This window comes from Somniosus microcephalus, chromosome 4 (genome assembly GCF_052327205.1).
Source record: "Somniosus microcephalus isolate GS21.2 chromosome 4, FLI_Smic_1.0, whole genome shotgun sequence".
Classification (NCBI taxonomy): domain Eukaryota; kingdom Metazoa; phylum Chordata; class Chondrichthyes; order Squaliformes; family Somniosidae; genus Somniosus; species Somniosus microcephalus.
In genome coordinates, this window is record NC_140990.1 from 92,221,496 (window position 1) to 92,238,000 (window position 16,505).

At 47.4% G+C, this 16,505-nt stretch overlaps 1 protein-coding gene across 1 annotated transcript in view; it reads left to right on the forward strand.

Moving 5' to 3' along the window:
* LOC147119513 (FH1/FH2 domain-containing protein 3-like) overlaps window positions 1-16,505 on the forward strand; it is a 404,368-nt gene that overhangs the window by 84,123 nt on the left and 303,740 nt on the right. The gene's annotated exons all lie outside the window — the stretch shown is intronic.

The following is a 16,505-nucleotide window of genomic DNA, read 5'->3' on the forward strand; positions in this document are numbered from 1 at the left end:
GTGAGTGTGTGTCAGTGAGTGTTTGTCAGTGAGTGTGTATCAGTGTGTGTCAGTGAGTGTGTGTCAGTTTGTGTTAGTGAGTGTGTATCAGTGTGTGTCAATGAGTGTGTGTCAATGAGTGTGTGTCAGTGAGTGTGTGTCAGTGTGTGTCAGTGGGTGTCAGTGAGTGTGTGTCAGTGAGTGTGTGTCAGTGAATGTGTGTCAGTGAGTGTGTGTCAGTGTGTGTCACTGAGTGTGTGTCAGTTTGTATCAGTGAGTATGTCAGTTGGTGTCCGTGAGTGTTTGTCAGTGTGTGTCAGTGAGTGTGTGTCAGTGAGTGTGTGTCAGTGAGTGTGTATCAGTGTGTGTCAGTGAGTGTGTGTCAGTGAGTGTGTGTCAGTGTGTGTCAGTGAGTGTGTGTCAGATTGTGTTAGTGAGTGTGTATGAGTGTGTGTCAGTAAGTGTGTGTCAGTGAGTGTGTCAGTGTGTGTCAGTGAGTGTGTGTCAGTGAGTGTGTGTCAGTGTGTGTCAGTGAGTGTGTGTCAGTTTGTTTCAGTGAGTGTGTGTCAGTGAGTGTGTGTCAGTGAGTGTGTGTCAGTGTGTGTCAGTGAGTCTGTTTCAGTGTGTGTCAGTGAGTGTGTGTCGGATTGTGTCAGTGAGTGTGTGTCAGTTTTTTTCCGTGAGTGTGTGTCAGTGTGTGTCAGTGAGTGTGTGTCAGTTTGTGTCAGTGAGTGTGTGTCAGTTTGTGTCAGTGAGTGTGTGTCAGAGCGTGTCAGTGAGTGTGCGTCAGTTTGTGTGAGTGAGTGTGTGTCAGTGTGTGTCAGTGAGTGTGTGTCATTGTGTGTCAGTGAGTGTGTGTCAGTGAGTGTGTGTCACTTTGTGTCAGCGAGTGTGTGTCAGTTAGTGTCAGTGAGTGTGTGTCAGTGAGTGTGTGTCAGTGTGTGTCAGTGAGTGTGTGCCAGTTAGTGTCAGTAAGTGAGTGTCAGTGTGTGTCAGTGAATGTGTGTCAGTTTGTCTCAGTGAGTGTGTGTCAGTTCGTGCCAGTGAGTGTGTGTCAGTTTGTGTCAGTGAGTGTGTGTCTGTTTGTGTCAGTGAGTGTGTGTCAGTTTGTGTCAATGAGTGTGTGTCAGTGAGTGTGTGTCAGTGAGTGTGTGTCAGTGTGTGTCAGTGAGTGTGTGTCAGTGTGTGTCAGTGAGTGTGTGTCAGTGAGTGTGTGTCAGTGAGTGTGTGCCAGTGAGTGTCAGTGAGTGTGTGTCAGTGAGTGTGTGTCAGTGTGTTTCAGTGAGTGTGTGTCAGTTTGTGTCCGTGAGTGTGTGTCAGTTTGTTTCAGTGAGTGTGTGTCAGTGTGTGTCAGTGAGTGTGAGTCAGTGAGTGTGTGTCAGATTGTGTTAGTGAGTGTGTATGAGAGTGTGTCAGTGAGTGTGTGTCAGTGAGTGTGTGTCAGTGTGTGTCAGTGAATGTGTGTCAGTGAGTGTGTCAGTGAGTGTGTGTCAGTGTGTGTCAGTGAGTGCGTGTGAGTTTGTGTCAGTGAGTGTGTGTCAGTTTGTGTCTGTGAGTGTGTGTCAGTGTGTCAGTGAGTGTGTCAGTGAGTGTGTGTCAGTGTGTGTCAGTGAGTGTGTGTCAGTGTGTGTCAGTGAGTGTGTGTCAGTGAGTGTGTGTCAGTTTGTGTCAGTGAGTGTGTGTCAGTTTTTGTCCGTGAGTGTGTGTCAGTGTGTGTCAGTGTGTGTGTGTCAGTTTGTGTCAGAGAGTGTGTGTCAGTTTGTGTCAGTGAGTGTGTGTCAGTGTGTGTCAGTGAGTGTGCGTCAGTTTGTGTGAGTGAGTATGTGTCAGTGTGTGTCAGTGAGTGTGTGTCAGTGTGTGTCAGTGAGTGTGTGTCAGTGAGTGTGTGTCACTTTGTGTCAGTGAGTGTGTGTCAGTTAGTGTCAGTGAGTTTGTGTCAGTGAGTGTGTGTCAGTGTGTGTGTGTCAGTGTGTGTCAGTGAGTGTGTGTCAGTTTGTGTCAGTAAGTGTGTGTCAGTGTGTGTCAGTGAATGTGTGTCAGTTTGTTTCAGTGAGTGTGTGTCAGTTCGTGTCAGTGAGTGTGTGTCAGTTTGTGTCAGTGAGTGTGTGTCACATTGTGTCAGTGAGTGTGTGTCAGTTTGTGTCAGTGAGTGTGTGTCAGGGAGTGTGTTTCAGATTGTGTTAGTGAGTGTGTGTCAGTTTGTGTCAGTGTGTGTGTGTAAGTGAGTGTGTGTCAGTATGTGTCAGTGAGTGTGTGTCAGTTTGTGTCAGAGAGTGTGTGTCAGTGTGTGTCAGTGAGTGTGTGTCAGTTTGTGTCAGTGAGTGTGTGTCAGTGTGTGTCAGTGAGTGTGTGTCAGTTTGTGTCAGTGAGTGTGTGTCAGTGTGTGTCAGTGAGTGTGTGTCAGTTTGCATCAGTGAGTGTGTGTCAGTTTGTGTCAGTGAGTGTGTGTCAGTGTGTGTCAGTGAGTGTATGTCAGTTTGTGTCAGTGAGTGTGTGTCAGTTTGTGTCAGTGAGTGTGTGTCAGTTTGTGTCAGTGAGTGTGTGTCAGTTTGTGTCAGTGAGTGTGTGTCAGTGTGTGTCAGTGAGTGTGTGTCAGTGAGTGTGCGTCAGTGAGTGTGTGTCTGTTTGTGTCAGTGAGTGTGTGTCAGTTTGTGTCAGTGAGTGTGTGTCAGTGAGTGTGTGTCTGTTTGTCTCAGTGAGTGTGTGTCAATTTGTGTCAGTGAGTGTGTGTCAGTTTGTGTCAGTGAGTGTGAGTCAGTGAGTGTGTGTCAGTTTGTGTCAGTGAGTGTGTGTCAGTTTGTGTCAGTGAGTGTGTGTCAGTGTATGTCAGTGAGTGTGTGTCAGTGAGTGTGTGTCTGTTTGTGTCAGTGAGTGTGTGTCAGTTTGTGTCAGTGAGTGTGTGTCAGTGAGTGTGTGTCTGTTTGTCTCAGTGAGTGTGTGTCAGTGTGTCAGTGAGTGTGTGTCCGTGAGTGTGTGTCAGTCAGTGAGTGTGAGTCAGTGAGTGTGTGAGTTTGTGTCAGTGAGTGTGTGTCAGTGAGTGTGTGTCAGTTTGTGTCAGTGAGTGTGTGTCAGTGAGTGTGTGTCAGATTGTGTCAGTGAGCTTGTATCAGTGTGTGTCAGTGAGTGAGTGTCAGTGAGTGTGTGTCAGTTTGTGTCAGTGAGTGTGTGTCAGTGTGTGTCAGTGAGTGTGTGTCAGTGAGTGTGTGTCAGTGAGTGTGTGTCTGTTTGTGTCAGTGAGTGTGTGTCAGTTTGTGTCAGTGAGTGTGTGTCAGTGAATGTGTGTCAGTTTGTCTCAGTGAGTGTGTGTCAGTTCGTGCCAGTGAGTGTGTGTCAGTTTGTGTCAGTGAGTGTGTGTCAGTTTGTGTCAGTGAGTGTGTGTCAGTGAGTGTGTGTCAGTGAGTGTGTGTCAGTGTGTGTCAGTGAGTGTGTGTCAGTGTGTGTCAGTGAGTGTGTGTCAGTGAGTGTGTGTCAGTGAGTGTGTGTCAGTGTGTTTCAGTGAGTGTGTGTCAGTTTGTGTCCATGAGTGTGTGTCAGTTTGTTTCAGTGAGTGTGTGTCAGTGTGTGTCAGTGAGTGTGAGTCAGTGAGTGTGTGTCAGATTGTGTTAGTGAGTGTGTATGAGTGTGTGTCAGTGAGTGTGTGTCAGTGAGTGTGTGTCAGTGTGTGTCAGTGAATGTGTGTCAGTGAGTGTGTCAGTGAGTGTGTGTCAGTGTGTGTCAGTGAGTGCGTGTGAGTTTGTGTCAGTGAGTGTGTGTCAGTTTGTGTCTGTGAGTGTGTGTCAGTGTGTCAGTGAGTGTGTCAGTGAGTGTGTGTCAGTGTGTGTCAGTGAGTGTGTGTCAGTGTGTGTCAGTGAGTGTGTGTCAGTGAGTGTGTGTCAGTTTGTGTCAGTGAGTGTGTGTCAGTTTTTGTCCGTGAGTGTGTGTCAGTGTGTGTCAGTGTGTGTGTGTCAGTTTGTGTCAGAGAGTGTGTGTCATTTTGTGTCAGTGAGTGTGTGTCAGTGTGTGTCAGTGAGTGTGCGTCAGTTTGTGTGAGTGAGTGTGTGTCAGTGTGTGTCAGTGAGTGTGTGTCAGTGTGTGTCAGTGAGTGTGTGTCAGTGAGTGTGTGTCACTTTGTGTCAGTGAGTGTGTGTCAGTTAGTGTCAGTGAGTTTGTGTCAGTGAGTGTGTGTCAGTGTGTGTGTGTCAGTGTGTGTCAGTGAGTGTGTGTCAGTTTGTGTCAGTAAGTGTGTGTCAGTGTGTGTCAGTGAATGTGTGTCAGTTTGTGTTAGTGAGTGTGTGTCAGTTCGTGTCAGTGAGTGTGTGTCAGTTTGTGTCAGTGAGTGTGTGTCACATTGTGTCAGTGAGTGTGTGTCAGTTTGTGTCAGTGAGTGTGTGTCAGGGAGTGTGTGTCAGATTGTGTCAGTGAGTTTGTATCAGTGTGTGTCAGTGAGTGTGTGTCAGTGAGTGTGTGTCAGTGTGTGTCAGTGGGTGTGTGTCAGTTTGTGTCAGTGTGTGTGTGTCAGTTTGTGTCCATGAGTGTGTGTCAGTGAGTGTGTGTCAGTGAGTGTGTGTCAGTGAGTCTGTGTCATTATGTGTCAGTGAGTGTGTGTCAGTGTGTTTCAGTGAGTGTGTGTCAGTGATTGTGTGTCAGTGTGTGTCAGTGAGTGTGTGTCAGTGAGTGTGTCAGTGAGTGTGTGTCAGTGAGTGTGTGTCAGTTTGTGTCAGTGTGTGTGTGTCAGTGAGTGTGTGTCAGTTTGTGTCAGTGAGTGTGAGTCAGTGAGTGTGAGTCAGTGAGTGTGAGTCAGTAAGTGTGTGTCAGTTTGTGTCAGTGTGTGTGTGTCAGTGTGTGTCAGTGAGTGTGTGTCAGTTTGTGTCAGTGAGTGTGTGTCACTGTGTGTCAGTGTGTGTGTGTCAGTGAGTGTGTGTCAGTGAGTGTGTATCAGTGTGTGTCAGTGAGTGTGTGTCAGTGAGTGTGTGTCAGTTTGTGTCAGTGAGTGTGTGTCAGTAAGTGTGTGTCAGTGAGTGTTTGTCAGTGAGTGTGTATCAGTGTGTGTCAGTGAGTGTGTGTCAGTTTGTGTTAGTGAGTGTGTATCAGTGTGTGTCAATGAGTGTGTGTCAATGAGTGTGTGTCAGTGAGTGTGTGTCAGTGTGTGTCAGTGAGTGTCAGTGAGTGTGTGTCAGTGAGTGTGTGTCAGTGAATGTGTGTCAGTGAGTGTGTGTCAGTGTGTGTCACTGAGTGTGTGTCAGTTTGTATCAGTGAGTATGTCAGTTGGTGTCCGTGAGTGTTTGTCAGTGTGTGTCAGTGAGTGTGTGTCAGTGAGTGTGTGTCAGTGAGTGTGTATCAGTGTGTGTCAGTGAATGTGTGTCAGTGAGTATGTGTCAGTGAGTGTGTGTCAGTGAGTGTGTGTCAGTTTGTGTCCGTGAGTGTGTGTCACTTTGTGTCAGTAAGTTTGTGTCACTTTGTGTCAGTGAGTGTGTGTCAGTTTGCGTCAGTGAGTGTGTGTCAGTGAGTGTGAGTCAGTGAGTGTGTGTCAGATTGTGTTAGTGAGTGTGTATGAGTGTGTGTCAGTGAGTGTGTGTCAGTGAGTGTGAGTCAGTGAGTGTGTGTCAGTGTGTGTCAGTGAGTGTGTGTCAGTGAGTGTGTGTCAGTGAGTGTGAGTCAGTGTGTGTCAGTGAGTGTGTGTCAGTGTGTGTCAGTGAGTGTGTGTCAGTGAGTGTGTGTCAGTGTGTGTCAGTGAGTGTGTGTCAGTTAGTGTGTGTCAGTGAGTGTGTGTCAGTTTGTGTCCGTGAGTGTGTGTCAGTTTGTGTCAGTGAGTGTGTGTCACTTTATGTCAGTGAGTGTGAGTCAGTGAGTGTGTGTCAGATTGTGTTAGTGTGTATGCGTGTGTGTCAGTGAGTGTGTGTCAGTGAGTGTGTGTCAGTGTGTGTCAGTGAGTGTGTGTCAGTGAGTGTGTGTCAGTGAGTGTGTATCAGTGTGTGTCAGTGAGTGTGTGTCAGTTTGTGTCAGTGAGTGTGTGTCAGTTTGTGTCCGTGAGTATGTGTCAGTGTGTGTCAGTGAGTGTGTGTCAGTGAGTGTGTGTCAGTTTGTGTCAGTGATTGTGTGTCAGTTTGTGTCAGTGAGTGTGTGTCAGTGTGTGTCAGTGAGTGTGAGTCAGTGAGTGTGAGTCAGTGAGTGTGTGTCAGTTTGTGTCAGTGAGTGTGAGTCAGTGAGTGTGTGTCAGTTTGTGTCAGTGAGTGTGTGTCAGTGAGTGTGTGTCTGTTTGTCTCAGTGAGTGTGTGTCAGTGTGTCAGTGAGTGTGTGTCCGTGAGTGTGTGTCAGTCAGTGAGTGTGAGTCAGTGAGTGTGTGAGTTTGTGTCAGTGAGTGTGTGTCAGTGAGTGTGTGTCAGTTTGTGTCAGTGAGTGTGTGTCAGTGTGTGTCAGTGAGTGTGTGTCAGATTGTGTCAGTGAGCTTGTATCAGTGTGTGTCAGTGAGTGAGTGTCAGTGAGTGTGTGTCAGTTTGTGTCAGTGAGTGTGTGTCAGTGTGTGTCAGTGAGTGTGTGTCAGTGAGTGTGTGTCAGTGAGTGTGTGTCTGTTTGTGTCAGTGAGTGTGTGTCAGTTTGTGTCAGTGAGTGTGTGTCAGTGAATGTGTGTCAGTTTGTCTCAGTGAGTGAGTGTCAGTTCGTGCCAGTGAGTGTGTGTCAGTTTGTGTCAGTGAGTGTGTGTCAGTTTGTGTCAGTGAGTGTGTGTCAGTGAGTGTGTGTCAGTGAGTGTGTGTCAGTGTGTGTCAGTGAGTGTGTGTCAGTGTGTGTCAGTGAGTGTGTGTCAGTGAGTGTGTGTCAGTGAGTGTGTGTCAGTGTGTGTCAGTGAGTGTGTGTCAGTGAGTGTGTGTCAGTGTGTTTCAGTGAGTGTGTGTCAGTTTGTGTCCATGAGTGTGTGTCAGTTTGTTTCAGTGAGTGTGTGTCAGTGTGTGTCAGTGAGTGTGAGTCAGTGAGTGTGTGTCAGATTGTGTTAGTGAGTGTGTATGAGTGTGTGTCAGTGAGTGTGTGTCAGTGAGTGTGTGTCAGTGTGTGTCAGTGAATGTGTGTCAGTGAGTGTGTCAGTGAGTGTGTGTCAGTGTGTGTCAGTGAGTGCGTGTGAGTTTGTGTCAGTGAGTGTGTGTCAGTTTGTGTCTGTGAGTGTGTGTCAGTGTGTCAGTGAGTGTGTCAGTGAGTGTGTGTCAGTGTGTGTCAGTGAGTGTGTGTCAGTGTGTGTCAGTGAGTGTGTGTCAGTGAGTGTGTGTCAGTTTGTGTCAGTGAGTGTGTGTCAGTTTTTGTCCGTGAGTGTGTGTCAGTGTGTGTCAGTGTGTGTGTGTCAGTTTGTGTCAGAGAGTGTGTGTCATTTTGTGTCAGTGAGTGTGTGTCAGTGAGTGTGCGTCAGTTTGTGTGAGTGAGTGTGTGTCAGTGTGTGTCAGTGAGTGTGTGTCAGTGTGTGTCAGTGAGTGTGTGTCAGTGAGTGTGTGTCACTTTGTGTCAGTGAGTGTGTGTCAGTTAGTGTCAGTGAGTTTGTGTCAGTGAGTGTGTGTCAGTGTGTGTGTGTCAGTGTGTGTCAGTGAGTGTGTGTCAGTTTGTGTCAGTAAGTGTGTGTCAGTGAGTGTGTGTCTGTTTGTCTCAGTGAGTGTGTGTCAGTGTGTCAGTGAGTGTGTGTCCGTGAGTGTGTGTCAGTCAGTGAGTGTGAGTCAGTGAGTGTGTGAGTTTGTGTCAGTGAGTGTGTGTCAGTGAGTGTGTGTCAGTTTGTGTCAGTGAGTGTGTGTCAGTGTGTGTCAGTGAGTGTGTGTCAGATTGTGTCAGTGAGCTTGTATCAGTGTGTGTCAGTGAGTGAGTGTCAGTGAGTGTGTGTCAGTTTGTGTCAGTGAGTGTGTGTCAGTGTGTGTCAGTGAGTGTGTGTCAGTGAGTGTGTGTCAGTGAGTGTGTGTCTGTTTGTGTCAGTGAGTGTGTGTCAGTTTGTGTCAGTGAGTGTGTGTCAGTGAATGTGTGTCAGTTTGTCTCAGTGAGTGTGTGTCAGTTCGTGCCAGTGAGTGTGTGTCAGTTTGTGTCAGTGAGTGTGTGTCAGTTTGTGTCAGTGAGTGTGTGTCAGTGAGTGTGTGTCAGTGAGTGTGTGTCAGTGAGTGTGTGTCAGTGTGTGTCAGTGAGTGTGTGTCAGTGAGTGTGTGTCAGTGAGTGTGTGTCAGTGTGTGTCAGTGAGTGTGTGTCAGTGAGTGTGTGTCAGTGTGTTTCAGTGAGTGTGTGTCAGTTTGTGTCCATGAGTGTGTGTCAGTTTGTTTCAGTGAGTGTGTGTCAGTGTGTGTCAGTGAGTGTGAGTCAGTGAGTGTGTGTCAGATTGTGTTAGTGAGTGTGTATGAGTGTGTGTCAGTGAGTGTGTGTCAGTGAGTGTGTGTCAGTGTGTGTCAGTGAATGTGTGTCAGTGAGTGTGTCAGTGAGTGTGTGTCAGTGTGTGTCAGTGAGTGCGTGTGAGTTTGTGTCAGTGAGTGTGTGTCAGTTTGTGTCTGTGAGTGTGTGTCAGTGTGTCAGTGAGTGTGTCAGTGAGTGTGTGTCAGTGTGTGTCAGTGAGTGTGTGTCAGTGTGTGTCAGTGAGTGTGTGTCAGTGAGTGTGTGTCAGTTTGTGTCAGTGAGTGTGTGTCAGTTTTTGTCCGTGAGTGTGTGTCAGTGTGTGTCAGTGTGTGTGTGTCAGTTTGTGTCAGAGAGTGTGTGTCATTTTGTGTCAGTGAGTGTGTGTCAGTGAGTGTGCGTCAGTTTGTGTGAGTGAGTGTGTGTCAGTGTGTGTCAGTGAGTGTGTGTCAGTGTGTGTCAGTGAGTGTGTGTCAGTGAGTGTGTGTCACTTTGTGTCAGTGAGTGTGTGTCAGTTAGTGTCAGTGAGTTTGTGTCAGTGAGTGTGTGTCAGTGTGTGTGTGTCAGTGTGTGTCAGTGAGTGTGTGTCAGTTTGTGTCAGTAAGTGTGTGTCAGTGTGTGTCAGTGAATGTGTGTCAGTTTGTGTTAGTGAGTGTGTGTCAGTTCGTGTCAGTGAGTGTGTGTCAGTTTGTGTCAGTGAGTGTGTGTCACATTGTGTCAGTGAGTGTGTGTCAGTTTGTGTCAGTGAGTGTGTGTCAGGGAGTGTGTGTCAGATTGTGTCAGTGAGTTTGTATCAGTGTGTGTCAGTGAGTGTGTGTCAGTGAGTGTGTGTCAGTGAGTGTGTGTCAGTGTGTGTCAGTGGGTGGGTGTCAGTTTGTGTCAGTGTGTGTGTGTCAGTTTGTGTCCATGAGTGTGTGTCAGTGAGTGTGTGTCAGTGAGTGTGTGTCAGTGAGTCTGTGTCATTATGTGTCAGTGAGTGTGTGTCAGTGTGTTTCAGTGAGTGTGTGTCAGTGATTGTGTGTCAGTGTGTGTCAGTGAGTGTGTGTCAGTGAGTGTGTCAGTGAGTGTGTGTCAGTGAGTGTGTGTCAGTGTGTGTGTGTCAGTGAGTGTGTGTCAGTTTGTGTCAGTGAGTGTGAGTCAGTGAGTGTGAGTCAGTGAGTGTGAGTCAGTAAGTGTGTGTCAGTTTGTGTCAGTGTGTGTGTGTCAGTGTGTGTCAGTGAGTGTGTGTCAGTTTGTGTCAGTGAGTGTGTGTCAGTGTGTGTCAGTGTGTGTGTGTCAGTGAGTGTGTGTCAGTGAGTGTGTATCAGTGTGTGTCAGTGAGTGTGTGTCAGTGAGTGTGTGTCAGTTTGTGTCAGTGAGTGTGTGTCAGTAAGTGTGTGTCAGTGAGTGTTTGTCAGTGAGTGTGTATCAGTGTGTGTCAGTGAGTGTGTGTCAGTTTGTGTTAGTGAGTGTGTATCAGTGTGTGTCAATGAGTGTGTGTCAATGAGTGTGTGTCAGTGAGTGTGTGTCAGTGTGTGTCAGTGAGTGTCAGTGAGTGTGTGTCAGTGAGTGTGTGTCAGTGAATGTGTGTCAGTGAGTGTGTGTCAGTGTGTGTCACTGAGTGTGTGTCAGTTTGTATCAGTGAGTATGTCAGTTGGTGTCCGTGAGTGTTTGTCAGTGTGTGTCAGTGAGTGTGTGTCAGTGAGTGTGTGTCAGTGAGTGTGTATCAGTGTGTGTCAGTGAGTGTGTGTCAGTGAGTATGTGTCAGTGAGTGTGTGTCAGTGAGTGTGTGTCAGTTTGTGTCCGTGAGTGTGTGTCACTTTGTGTCAGTAAGTTTGTGTCACTTTGTGTCAGTGAGTGTGTGTCAGTTTGCGTCAGTGAGTGTGTGTCAGTGAGTGTGAGTCAGTGAGTGTGTGTCAGATTGTGTTAGTGAGTGTGTATGAGTGTGTGTCAGTGAGTGTGTGTCAGTGAGTGTGAGTCAGTGAGTGTGTGTCAGTGTGTGTCAGTGAGTGTGTGTCAGTGAGTGTGTGTCAGTGAGTGTGAGTCAGTGTGTGTCAGTGAGTGTGTGTCAGTGTGTGTCAGTGAGTGTGTGTCAGTGAGTGTGTGTCAGTGTGTGTCAGTGAGTGTGTGTCAGTTAGTGTGTGTCAGTGAGTGTGTGTCAGTTTGTGTCCGTGAGTGTGTGTCAGTTTGTGTCAGTGAGTGTGTGTCACTTTATGTCAGTGAGTGTGTGTCAGTTTGTGTCAGTGAGTGTGTGTCAGTGTGTGTCAGTGAGTGTGAGTCAGTGAGTGTGTGTCAGATTGTGTTAGTGTGTATGCGTGTGTGTCAGTGAGTGTGTGTCAGTGAGTGTGTGTCAGTGTGTGTCAGTGAGTGTGTGTCAGTGAGTGTGTGTCAGTGAGTGTGAATCAGTGTGTGTCAGTGAGTGTGTGTCAGTTTGTGTCAGTGAGTGTGTGTCAGTTTGTGTCCGTGAGTGTGTGTCAGTGTGTGTCAGTGAGTGTGTGTCAGTGAGTGTGTGTCAGTTTGTGTCAGTGATTGTGTGTCAGTTTGTGTCAGTGAGTGTGTGTCAGTGTGTGTCAGTGAGTGTGAGTCAGTGAGTGTGAGTCAGTGAGTGTGTGTCAGTTTGTGTCAGTGAGTGTGAGTCAGTGAGTGTGTGTCAGTTTGTGTCAGTGAGAGTGTGTCAGTTTGTGTCAGTGAGTGTGTGTCAGTGTATGTCAGTGAGTGTGTGTCAGTGAGTGTGTGTCTGTTTGTGTCAGTGAGTGTGTGTCAGTTTGTGTCAGTGAGTGTGTGTCAGTGAGTGTGTGTCTGTTTGTCTCAGTGAGTGTGTGTCAGTGTGTGTCAGTGAGTGTGTGTCAGTGAGTGTGTGCCAGTCAGTGAGTGTGAGTCAGTGAGTGTGTGTCAGTTTGTGTCAGTGTGTGTGTGTCCGTGAGTGTGTGTCAGTTTGTGTCAGTGAGTGTGTGTCAGTTTGTGTCAGTGAGTGTGTGTCAATGTGTGTCAGTGAGTGTGTGTCAGTTTGTGTCAGTGAGTGTGTGTCAGTGTGTGTCAGTGAGTGTGTGTCAGATTTTGTCAGTGAGTTTGTATCAGTGTGTTTCAGTGAGTGTGTGTCAGTGAGTGTGTGTCAGTGAGTGTGTGTCAGTGTGTGTCAGTGAGTGTGTGTCATTTTGTGTCAGTGTGTGTGTGTCAGTTTGTGTCCATGAGTGTGTGTCAGTGAGTGTGTGTCAGTGAGTGTGTGTCAGTGAGTGTGTGTCATTATGTGTCAGTGAGTGTGTGTCAGTTTGTGTCAGTGAGTGTGTGTCAGTGATTGTGTGTCAGTGAGTGTGTGTCAGTGAGTGTGTGTCAGTGAGTGTGTGTCAGTTTGTGGCAGTGTGTGTGTGTCAGTGAGTGTGTGTCAGTTTGTGTCAGTGAGTGTGAGTCAGTGAGTGTGAGTCAGTGAGTGTGAGTCAGTGAGTGTGTGTCAGTTTGTGTCAGTGTGTGTGTGTCAGTGTGTGTCAGTGAGTGTGTGTCAGTTTGTGTCGGTGAGTGTGTGTCAGTGTGTTTCAGTGAGTGTGTGTCAGTGAGTGTGTGTCAGTGAGTGTGTATCAGTGTGTGTCAGTGAGTGTGTGTCAGTGAGTGTGTGTCAGTTTGTGTCAGTGAGTGTGTGTCAGTGAGTGTGTGTCAGTGAGTGTGTGTCAGTGAGTGTGTATCAGTGTGTGTCAGTGAGTGTGTGTCAGTTTGTGTTAGTGAGTGTGTATCAGTGTGTGTCAATGAGTGTGTGTCAATGAGTGTGTGTCAGTGAGTGTGTGTCAGTGTGTGTCAGTGAGTGTGTGTCAGTGAGTGTGTGTCAGTGAGTGTGTGTCAGTGAGTGTGTGTCAGTGAGTGTGTGTCAGTTTGTGTCCGTGAGTGTGTGTCACTTTGTGTCAGTAAGTTTGTGTCATTTTGTGTCAGTGAGTGTGTGTCAGTTTGCGTCAGTGAGTGTGTGTCAGTGTGTGTCAGTGAGTGTGAGTCAGTGAGTGTGTGTCAGATTGTGTTAGTGAGTGTGTATGAGTGTGTGTCAGTGAGTGTGTGTCAGTGAGTGTGTGTCAGTGAGTGTGTGTCAGTGTTTGTCAGTGAGTGTGTGTCAGTGAGCGTGTGTCAGTGTGTGTCAGTGAGTGTGTGTCAGTGTGTGTCAGTGAGTGTGTGTCAGTGAGTGTGTGTCAGTGTGTGTCAGTGTGTTTCAGTGAGTGTGTGTCAGTTTGTGTCAGTGAGTGTGTGTCAGTGTGTGTCAGTGAGTGTGTGTCACTTTGTGTCAGTGAGTGTGTGTCAGTTTGTGTCAGTGAGTGTGTGTCAGTGTGTGTCAGTGAGTGTGAGTCAGTGAGTGTGTGTCAGATTGTGTTAGTGTGCATGCGTGTGTGTCAGTGAGTGTGTGTCAGTGAGTGTGTGTCAGTGAGTGTGTATCAGTGTGTGTCAGTGAGTGTGTGTCAGTTTGTGTCAGTGAGTGTGTGTCAGTTTGTGTCCGTGAGTGTGTGTCAGTGTGTGTCAGTGAGTGTGTGTCAGTGAGTGTGTGTCAGTTTGTGTAAGTGAGTGTGTGTCAGTTTGTGTCAGTGAGTGTATGTCAGTGAGTGTGTGTCTGATTGTCTCAGTGAGTGTGTGTCAGTTTGTGTCAGTGAGTGTGTGTCAGTTTGTGTCAGTGAGTGTGTGTCAGTGAGTGTGTGTCTTTGTGTGTCAGTGAGTGTGTGTCAGTGAGTGTGTGTCTGTTTTTGTCAGTGAGTGTGTGTCAGTTTGTGTCAGTGAGTGTATGTCAGTGAGTGTGTGTCTGATTGTCTCAGTGAGTGTGTGTCAGTTTGTGTCAGTGAGTGTGTGGCAGTTTGTGTCAGTGAGTGTGTGTCAGTGTGTGTCAGTGAGTGTGTCAGTTTGTGTCAGTGAGTGTGAGTCAGTGAGTGTGTGTCAGTTTGTGTCAGTGAGTGTGTGTCAGATTGTGTCAGTGAGTGTGTTTCAGTGTATGTCAGTGAGTGTGTGTCAGTGAGTGTTTGTCAGTGAGTGTGTGTCTGTTTGTGTCAGTGAGTGTGTGTCAGTTTGTGTCAGTGAGTGTGTGTCAGTGAGTGTGTTTCTGTTTGTCTCAGTGAGTGCGTGTCAGTTTGTGTCAGTGAGTGTGTGACAGTTTGTTTCAGTGAGTGTGTGTCAGTGTGTGTCATTGAGTGTGTGTCAGTGTGTGTAAGTGAGTGTGTGTCAGTTTGTGTCAGTGAGTGTGAGTCAGTGAGTGTGTGTCAGTTTGTGTCAGTGTGTGTGAGTCAGTGAGTGTGTGTCAGTGAGTGTGTATCAGTGTGTGTCAGTGAGTGTGTGTCAGTGAGTGTGTGTGAGTTTGTGTCAGTGAGTGTGTGTCAGTGAGTGTGTGTCAGTGAGTGTGTATCAGTGTGTGTCAGTGAGTGTGTGTCTGTGTGTGTCAGTGAGTGTGTGTCAGTGAGTGTGTGTCTGTTTGTGTCAGTGAGTGTGTGTCAGTTTGTGTCAGTGAGTGTCTGTCAGTGAGTGTGTGTCTGATTGTCTCAGTGAGTGTGTGTCAGTTTGCCTCAGTGAGTGTGTGTCAGTTTGTGTCAGTGAGTGTGTGTCAGTGTGTGTCAGTGAGTGTATGTCAGTTTGTGTCAGTGAGTGTGTGTCAGTGTGTGTCAGTGAGTGTGTGTCAGTTTGTGTCAGTGAGTGTGTGTCAGTGTGTGTCAGTGAGTGTGTGTCAGTGAGTGTGTGTCTGTTTGTGTCAGTGAGTGTGTGTCAGTTTGTGTCAGTGAGTGTGTGTCAGTGAGTGTGTGTCTGTTTGTCTCAGTGAGTGTGTGTCAGTTTGTGTCAGTGACTGTGTGTCAGTTTGTGTCAGTGAGTGTGTGTCAGTGTGTGTCAGTGAGTGTGTGTCAGTGAGTGTGTGTCAGTTTGTGTCAGTGAGTGTGAGTGAGTGAGTGTGTGTCAGTTTGTGTCAGTGAGTGTGTGTCAGTTTGTGTCAGTGAGTGTGTGTCAGTGTATGTCAGTAAGTGTGTATCAGTGAGTGTGTGTCTGTTTGTGTCAGTGAGTGTGTGTCAGTTTGTGTCAGTGAGTGTGTGTCAGAGAGTGTGTGTCTGTTTGTCTCAGTGAGTGTGTGTCAGTGTGTCAGTGAGTGTGTGTCCGTGAGTGTGTGTCAGTCAGTGAGTGTGTGTCAGTGAGTGTGTGTCAGTTTGTGTCAGTGAGTGTGTGTCAGTGTGTGTCAGTGAGTGTGTGTCAGATTGTGTCAGTGAGTTTGTATCAGTGTGTGTCAGTGAGTGTGTGTCAGTGAGTGTGTGTCAGTGAATGTGTGGCAGTGTGTGTCAGTGAGTGTGTGTCAGTTTGTGTCAGTGTGTGTGTGTCAGTTTGTGTCCGTGAGTGTGTGTCAGTGAGTGTGTGTCAGTGAGTGTGTGTCAGTGAGTGTGTGTCATTATGTGTCAGTGAGTGTGTGTCAGTGTGTTTCAGTAAGTGTGTGTCAGTTATTGTGTGTCAGTGTGTGTCAGTGAGTGTGTGTCAGTGAGTGTGTGTCAGTGAGTGTGTGTCAGTGAGTGTGTGTCAGTTTGTGTCAGTGTGTGTGTGTCAGTGAGTGTGTGTCAGTTTGTGTCAGTGAGTGTGAGTCAGTGAGTGTGAGTCAGTGAGTGTGAGTCAGTAAGTGTGTGTCAGTTTGTGTCAGTGAGTGTGTGTCAGTTTGTGTCAGTGAGTGTGTGTCAGTGTGTGTCAGTGAGTGTGTGTCAGTGAGTGTGTGTCAGTGAGTGTGTATCAGTGTGTGTCAGTGAGTGTGTGTCAGTGAGTGTGTGTCAGTTTGTGTCAGTGAGTGTGTGTCAGTGAGTGTGTGTCAGTGAGTGTGTATCAGTGTGTGTCAGTGAGTGTGTGTCAGATTGTGTTAGTGAGTGTGTATCAGTGTGTGTCAATGAGTGTGTGTCAATGAGTGTGTGTCAGTGAGTGTGTGTCAGTGTGTGTCAGTGTGTGTCAGTGAGTGTGTGTCAGTGAGTGTGTGTCAGTGAATGTGTGTCAGTGAGTGTGTGTCACTGAGTGTGTGTCAGTTTGTATCAGTGAGTATGTCAGTTGGTGTCCGTGAGTGTGTGTCAGTGTGTGTCAGTGAGTGTGTGTCAGTGAGTGTGTGTCAGTGAGTGTGTGTCAGTGTGTGTCAGTGAGTGTGTGTCAGTGAGTGTGTGTCAGTGAGTGTGTGTCAGTGAGTGTGTGTCAGTTTGTGTCCGTGAGTGTGTGTCATTTTGTGTCAGTAAGTTTGTGTCACTTTGTGTCAGTGAGTGTGTGTCAGTTTGTGTCAGTGAGTGTGTGTCAGTGAGTGTGAGTCAGTGAGTGTGTGTCAGATTGTGTTAGTGAGTGTGTATGAGTGTGTGTCAGTGAGTGTGTGTCAGTGAGTGTGTGTCAGTGAGTGTGTGTCAGTGTGTGTCAGTGAGTGTGTGTCAGTGAGTGTGTGTCAGTGTGTGTCAGTGAGTGTGTGTCAGTGTGTGTCAGTGAGTGTGTGTCAGTGAGTGTGTGTCAGTGTGTGTCAGTGTGTTTCAGTGAGTGTGTGTCAGTGAGTGTGTGTCAGTGAGTGTGTGTCAGTTTGTGTCCGTGAGTGTGTGTCAGTGTGTGTCAGTGAGTTTGTGTCACTTTGTGTCAGTGAGTGTGTGTCAATTTGTGTCAGTGAGTGTGTGTCAGTGTGTGTCATTGAGTGTGAGTCAGTGAGTGTGTGTCAGATTGTGTTAGTGTGTATGCATGTGTGTCAGTGAGTGTGTGTCAGTGAGTGTGTGTCAGTGAGTGTGGGTCACTTTGTGTCAGTGAGTGTGTGTCAGTATGTGTCCGTGAGTGTGTGTCAGTGTGTGTCAGTGAGTGTGTGTCAGTGAGTGTATGTCAGTTTGTGTCAGTGAGTGTGTGTCAGTGAGTGTGTGTCAGTGTGTGTCAGTGAGTGTGTGTCAGTGAGTGTGTGTCTGATTGTCTCAGTGAGTGTGTGTCTGTTTGTGTCAGTGAGTGTGTGTCAGTTTGTGTCAGTGAGTGTGTGTCAGTGAGTGTGTGTCTGTTTGTCTCAGTGAGTGTGTGTCAGTTTGTGTCAGTGACTGTGTGTCAGTTTGTGTCAGTGAGTGTGTGTCAGTGTGTGTCAGTGAGTGTGTGTCAGTGAGTGTGTGTCAGTTTGTGTCAGTGAGTGTGAGTCAGTGAGTGTGTGTCAGTTTGTGTCAGTGAGTGTGTGTCAGTTTGTGTCAGTGAGTGTGTGTCAGTGTATGTCAGTGAGTGTGTGTCAGTGAGTGTGTGTCTGTTTGTGTCAGTGAGTGTGTGTC